Below are 7,845 nucleotides of genomic sequence, written 5' to 3' on the forward strand. Positions count from 1 at the left end.
TCTGTCTTCCATAGGTATATGCTGATCCAGAAAAAGGGTGGCGGGGGGGGGGGGGGGGGTGGGATGGACAGCCAAGACCATGATTTAATGATTTAATGTTAGATGATCTTTGGTTTTATGACTTCTTACCACATTACAGTTGGATAACAGAAAAGTGCATGACCTGCCAAACCTACTGGAGATGTGCTCTCTGCAACAAAGACTTTTCTCATATGGGTTACAGAGATACCAACAGGAATTTATAAGCCCATAATTCTACCCATCAGAAAAATATGTTGTGATTGCCAGCATAGTGTGACCTGCCACACAAAAATTGTTTGTTGGACTGAAGAACAGGGTGCACAGTAGCCTCAAAGTTAGTAAATTTCCAGAGAAAATTAAATTGTGTAAGGTTTAGATGAAAAGCCCATAAACACAAAACAGTACTAATACATTCCAGCTGGTGCGAGAATGCAGGCTGAATGCACACAGTAACAGGATCATTTTATTTTGAGATATGTCTCACTGCAGCCTTTACCACAGATTTATGTGGGTTTGGCATATATGCTCCTAACTGTACTTTTAACTTCAAAAGTGGATAATGATCAATTATAGGATCCCATACTGCTGCGAGGAGACAGGGACAAAAGGTTGGGGGCAATGTACTGAGCAGCTCTGGCTTCAGCAGCCAGCACCAGTGGCAGTCATGAGCACTGTGCTCTGCCTCTGTGGGCTGAACCCGTGACATAGAAAAGAGTAGAGAAAAAGTCCACAAGCTCATGGATCTTTATTAACATGGAGCTTATGTAAATTGCACATTAAATAGGTTACAATACTTCCACTTGGCAAGAAGAGAGCCAACCATCTGGACTGATGTGATTAGCAATGTTCATTCTAATATTCTTTGACTAAAAAACACATAGTTTTCTGGAAACAGATATACATGAGAAAAAATGGAGGATTCTTTAAGTTGTATTAATAGTGGAAGTTGTGCTGTGTAATTCCAAATCATTTGGGTAATGAGGTGTACTAATTTTTAGACTCAGTCCAGTTTAGACACACAGCATGCATATGCCCTGTAATAGGAGTGTTTATTAATTATATTTAATTGTCATCTGCAGTCATCATTTTTCCTAATGATAATTGTGTTCACCCCTGTTCATTTTGTTTCTGAAATGGCGATTATTGAGAATGGGGAACATGAACAAATAGGCAGCTGAAACTAAGGAACCATGGGTGTCTGCATTAGAAAATCGGCCTTCAACAAGCCAGCCATCAACACAGTCATCCAGGGCCATCATGCTCCACTGGCTGGGAAAGGAAAGCTTGTCCAAACCCATTGCTGCTCTCCAGCGGCAAGCAGGCTGGTCATAAAGACAAGTGCCTTTCATAAATGGATGTCTGCACCATGAGCACAGGCTTAAATAGAATTTTCCAATTAGCTGATTGCACATTTTTATGGGGTTAAGTAATGGTAACCTCCACAGCATTTATAGGAGGGGTATTAGGGCTTCTAAGCCTTAAAAATGCCACCAGTAGGTGGAGAACAAGCAACATGAATCATGCACAGGAGAACACATGCACTCAATCTTGGGACATTGCTGTAACATGCAGAACTGCATTTTGTCACTAGGATACCAGTTCCCAAGTCCTTTCCTGCTGCAACTTTACATGTAGCTGCAAACAGAGCTTCTGGGTTAGCTCCAGAAACGAGAACTGCCATCATGACTCCTTGAAGTTGTAGACTGTGTGTTGGAAAAGCTGCATTAGAGCCATGATGGTGCCTCCACACTTGCTAATGCCCATCTGCAGTGGTTGTAGATTTAAATGCCCTGCAGCTTCTCTGAAGGTGCATCATGTATGTTCTGCTCAAGGGAGCATTTCCAGGTTCAAGAAAACAGGAAAGTATTGGCAGTATTCCAGCAAGCACAAGGACCTTGAATTCTCTGTGTGCCAGGGGAGAGCTGATGAATGCTCCATGCATCTAACACATCTCTTGCGTGCACATTCACTTGCATTTTCTTTAATAATGCAATATACTGAGAAATACTGGGGTAGAGGTTAGATGTGAAGGTTCTTTGTTGCAGTCCTCTCTTTCTTAGCTCTGGACTTCAAAAATTTGATTCATACATTAATACAATGATGAAGCATTTAATTGCACATCAGCCTAGGGGAGAAAACTTTTATGAAATCCAGCTAGTTCTGTAGCAAACATTTTCCTGTCAGGATAACTGACACAGACCACATCAAGGCCTCTCAATTTCTGAGCCTACACAAAATCCCTATGTATTGGTTTCTTTTTTTTTTTTTTCAACCATGTGTTTCTGGGAGATTAAGCTCGTTAAAAAGGAGAAGATCTGTAGACTACTTTAATTTTGTATGAGGCTGGGTATTCTTTTCCTCCATCCTGTGACAAAATGCAGTGTCTATGACTATCATGGACTTCATATTTCTATGTTGCAACTCATAACCACTTTGCTTTCTCAGTGTCTTTTAATGACAGTAGAAAAGGCACTGTATCTTGTCATGCTGCAGCTTTTTCTTTGTAGGGTCTTCTTCCTGAGAAAAATTTTTGGGCCTTCCAGGAATGTATGCATATACAAAATATGTCATATCTAAAGACTAAGAACATGTCAGGTAGATAGATAAATAGTTTTTAGTGAAAAGACATCTTTTACCACAATGATTTCAGGAGGGTTTTTAAAGATGTGTGCCCTTCTGACAAGGTGTGACACAATATCTGTCTCTCAGCATGTTGAACCAGACTCACCAGCCAGGACAAAGGACCACTTGTGCTAATATTGCATAATTCTATCTCCCTCTCTAGATCAATGATTGCACATCTTTTGCCAACCTTAACTAGATATACAGCATTTTTTAACTGTTCCACCAACACTTCAGATCAGAAGTATGATGGGTTGGAGGGGAGCAAGCAATTTCATTTTGGCAATTGCAATGTACTCCCATCTTTGTTCCTCAGTCAGCAGCATCCTGTTAACTGCAGTCATGATGACTTGTTTGACATTCCAGTTGGGACATCTAGTCCTTTTGTTACAGCCCTTTGCTGGAGTCTGAGGCAACATGCCTTATCATATGCAATTGGGAAGCTGTCACATATATCACCCAACAAAAGCGTGGTGCCCTGGGAGAGCTCCAGAAACACTGTACACCCATGCTACCAAAAGCCTGCAGCAGACTCCTAAAAGAGCAGCTCCACATTTCAGGAAGTAACACATTACAGAATGATTCTTCCATTAAGATTTATGCTTAAAATAGAGGAGCCACAACCCCATGCATCAGCAGTGTTTTCATCAGCTGATTAAGCATGACAGATGAAGCAGGCTCCTGACCTTTCTAAGGCTGAGGGGGAAAAGGGAAAGAAAAAAAAAAAAAGAAAAGAGAAATGGCCTCTCTTTCACCTCCATATTCAACTGGACACTTCCTCAAACAAATAAAAAGACACTTGCAGCTGAACAAGAGGCCATGCAGTTAACCATGGGTCCCTGAAGTTGTTCAATCAAGAAGGAACATGATACTTTGTGATTTGTCTGTTCATTGCTACTGGGGTGGGCCATTGCTCCTAAGTGAAGAATAATAGCTGTCAATTACCTTCAGATCACAGTAAAAACTGGCATTCTTAGGCAACCTATTATTAAATTGTTAGCTTTCTGATGTCTACCTTATTACTTCAAACACACATCCCGGTCTGACTTTAAATATACACACTGAAAAAAGTAATAAATCTTTCTGAACACTAAACTTAGGATGCATGCACAGTCTTTAACTTTTAATTTTTTTAAAACTTTTTTGAAGAGTTTTGCAAGTGTAAGTTTCTTTTGGTGAAGTCATACCATGTACCCTACAAAATTATTTTGTTGTGGAAATGTCAGCAGAGCTCTTTTAGGGAACAGGAACTAATATTTGGGGACAAGTAATTGTTCACCATCTTGTTCTTAGGCAGGAGCAGCTTCTCTGGTGGAAAGTACCTACCAAATTCTCTGATTACCATGGAGGAGATGTAAACCTTCAGAAAGAGAAAAACAGCTCACAGAAAATTTTAACAGAAGGCAGAAACTTTGATTCAAACTTTGAAGTCCTAGGGAGCTGGCATAGAATGAAGCAGGAAAGCAACATGTTCATGCTGGTTCATGAATTACCTTTCACTAATTCCCAAAGCAATGTTTTTTTCAGTCACAATGTGCTTTTCAGAGCAGGGATTTGAACAAAAAATCCCTTGCCTCATGCCTCATTTTTTTCCCCTTCTGTTCTCCACCAAAAAATTTATAAGCTCCCTGATCATCCCAAAGGAGAGTGAAAATACAGAAATATGTCTGCAGAGTTTTACTAGAAGAGACTAGCAGCTCTATATTCAATTTTAGGCAGATGGCAATCTGGAATTGTTCATCTATGTGAAGGCTCTGAGACAGCTGGATTAGGAGTGTGGTTACTTTGAGCTTTTCTGGAGGCACTGAAAAAGTCACCAGCAGAATAGAATACTTGCAAGTGCCAATATCTGTTCCATGCTTATATTGATTGAACACAGGAGAAGAGCATGTAATTAGGTTTGTAATTTCATTAAGGGATCCTGTGGTCCCCCTCTCAGGACAACTCAGCCCTCATTCTAATTCACCATTTGCTCTAGAGAACCAGTGTCATCTACTCTTTATCTAGTGGGAAAGTAAGCACTTGGCTAATCAAGTAAACACAATACATATACTCTTTGTCAGCCAATGTCAAGACCTATTAAAAAATACAATAATTCAGATAAATATTTTCAGATGTTTTCCATGCATGCTGGTTTATTCTATTAAGTAGAGTTTAATCAGGCTGACTCTTTCATTTTTAAATGCAATAAATTAATCCTGAAAAGTTGAAAAGTACACAGAATTGTTGCCAGGTCTGCAACTGACAAATAGAAATGGGACTTTGTCTTCTGTGGAACATTTATCTTCCTGTGATGGATGCAAATTATGAAAACTGCTCTTTAAGGGAATGGAAAAGACATAATTTTAAAAATTTAAAATACACTACAAAAATATTACTTTACTGTAATTTTTAACATCAGTTTGTTGAACTGAATCATGTTATGTTTTTGCTCCATTTAAGAATTGGCATTACCTGGACTACTTACTGCAGTATCCTGTATTCCTCGTGTTCTATTTTCTACCACAAATCTCCAGATTCCAAAATATCCAAAAGAAAACTTTAAGCAGGTGAATTGGCAGGTCAGTTGAACATTAACAAAAGTAAAACCTGTCCAGAATCAAATGTTGCAGCTCCAATTCAGATTTCTTAATCCCAAAATGTTGTTAGTTTTCCCTGATAAGAATCCCAAAATCTTTGCAAAATCTGTATTTCCCCAAAAGCTTTTCTGTCTGTGCTGTATGTAAATCTGAAGCCAGGGGGAGATCCAAGAAAATGAAGTGACTGAGACAGCATTTTACCAACCTCACAGTCACCTTATTTACAGAAGAAATAGGCTAAGTGGTTTTTTTTGACACTCATATTGTGCAGCAATTCACCCAGGGATGCCTTCTGTTTTTCCCAGTGACCAGATTTTTGAAGTGTTAGAGGCTTTAGGGTACTCTCACCAAAGCCCATTGTTTGCAGGGGTCTCAAGTATTGACTGATGCTTTTACTGTCCAGGAAGGACAGAGGTCAGAGTCACAGTTGGAGGTTTAGCCTGTGACAATGCTTTTGTGACAGTGTGGGAACAGCCTGACTAGCAAAAAGAGGACATTGTGTCTGTGTCTATTCTCAACTTAGAAGTTTTCTTGTAAGGCTGTTTCAGCTGTTGGGAAAACAAGACATTAAATTATTGTATTGCAAAAAATGTGCATCATCAGATGCAAATTGGATTCATGAAGACACTTCTGGTACAGAAATATTCTCCACAGTGTAACTTTGCTCCTCCTCATTGCTGTTGCCCAAAGTAAAGATCACCTTGCTCCAATATTTCTTTAGAGAGACACAAAAGAGTAGCTGCTCATGTCTAGGCTGTGTAGGCCCTCATGTTAAATGTTTTTACTTCTTACAACAAGAAACAGTCCATCATCACTAAGCAGTCTCATAAAAACTGATGGTGTTTAAAATAGTGTTTAAATAAAATATGTTTAAAATAGTGATGGTGTTTCCCACTCTGAAAGAAATGTCTTCTACTGTCTTCCCATCAGAGAGAGAGCGCATCCCTTCCAGCTGGGACACTCAATGAACTTTTCTTGCCTGATCTTCAGTGTCAGAAATGAGAGGAATAAAGAACTTATCATAACAAGACACAGGTGATTCCTCCTTGCTTACACCAGTTCACATCTGCACCGTCACGAAAAATCACATCCATGCACAATCTGTTCTGAGCTTCATTTCAGTAGGAATGAAACAGCCTTTCCTCCTCCTCTTCCCCTCCTATCAAGAACCAAAAAGCTGAGCACACACTCTGTATCCTCGGCACCTCTTCATGGAAGATGACCTTTATTGCTGTGTTTCACAGCTCAAGTTTCTCGTGCATTATCAATCTGAAAGGATGTTTAAGTCCTGGATGTTTAGGGTCCACAATCCAGAAGATTTGTTTTGTTCCCTCTTCAGCTGCAGTCTTCTCATGTGACATTAGACAAGTTATGGAGCATTTCTAAGTTCTAGTTTACTATCTGTGGAAGGAGATATTGTACTTGCTCCTCTCAGAGAATTTGAAGTTTGTGAGGCACTCAGGTATTGCAACAACAGTGTGCATCCCAACTGCAACCCATTCATTTAGGGGTGGCCCATTTTGGCTAGGTAGACCAGAGAATCTGGTCCTCCATCAACACAATCAAAACAGGAGAAAGGAAAGCTGGATGGTGCATTATTAGGTTCTGCAGTTCTTCTGGAAATCACAAACAGCTATCTCACACGTGCCCATTCCAAACAAAATTCAGGAACCTATTTTAATGTTAGTCAACACAGGTTTTCTGGTCAGTAAATGTTTCCATTCATGATTATTTCTCCTAGGAAGCCACAGATGTTATTCACAATTAATCTGGAAGGAGCAACATTTGTCCCAGCAGAATTCTCTGTTTAACAAAAACTCAATACCAAGGGTGAAAAAAGCAATCCTTATCCTATCAGGTACTAAAGCAGGAAAGTTTGAATGCAAGAAAGTACAATTGTTATCAGCTAATGACTGTAACTATTTGCTGTTCTTCACTCTCCTGCCTCTCATAGAAGTTTCAGGCATATGATGAGGGAGTCAAAACTGCTCCAGAAACTTTAGCGATCTGTCACACACTGCAAGTGTGAACAGCCAAAATGATCAACGTTTGAACATGCCGTGTGATGGTAATTGACACAACAAGGAAAGCTTTTACCCATACTGAATAATTAAGAATAATCAATATATTGGCAGGATTGATTCACTGCTGATCAAAACAAGGAAACAAGGAAAAAGCTATATTCCTCAAATCATTTATTTATCATGATTGGTTCTGTCATATCAAACTGCAGTGCTGCCGTAGCACTTTATAAATGAGCATTGATTTCCATCAAGCACTTAGTGAAAGTTTACAGCACAGTTAGGCTACTGACATGTGTTACTTCAGAAACAAAGACAAATGTCTATTTTTTAGATTGGAGTCACAAATCCCATCTTCAGCTGGAACAATGGAAGTAGGTATAGAAGCAACATGCCAAAGAGCAGCAGTTCTTAAGGCATTAGGAGAGACTGGTGTAACCAGACAGCCTGTAAGACTACCTCTAAAGTTTGATTTTCTTGATGTATTTCAAGTTCAGAGAAGATGAATAGCACATTTCACTAAATTTCATGTTAAATATGTAGTTGTCCATACATAATATAGCTATTTGACAGAATGTATTAATTATAAAACACAAGCCTGT

Source organism: Vidua macroura, chromosome 3 (genome assembly GCF_024509145.1).
Source record: "Vidua macroura isolate BioBank_ID:100142 chromosome 3, ASM2450914v1, whole genome shotgun sequence".
NCBI lineage: Eukaryota > Metazoa > Chordata > Aves > Passeriformes > Viduidae > Vidua > Vidua macroura.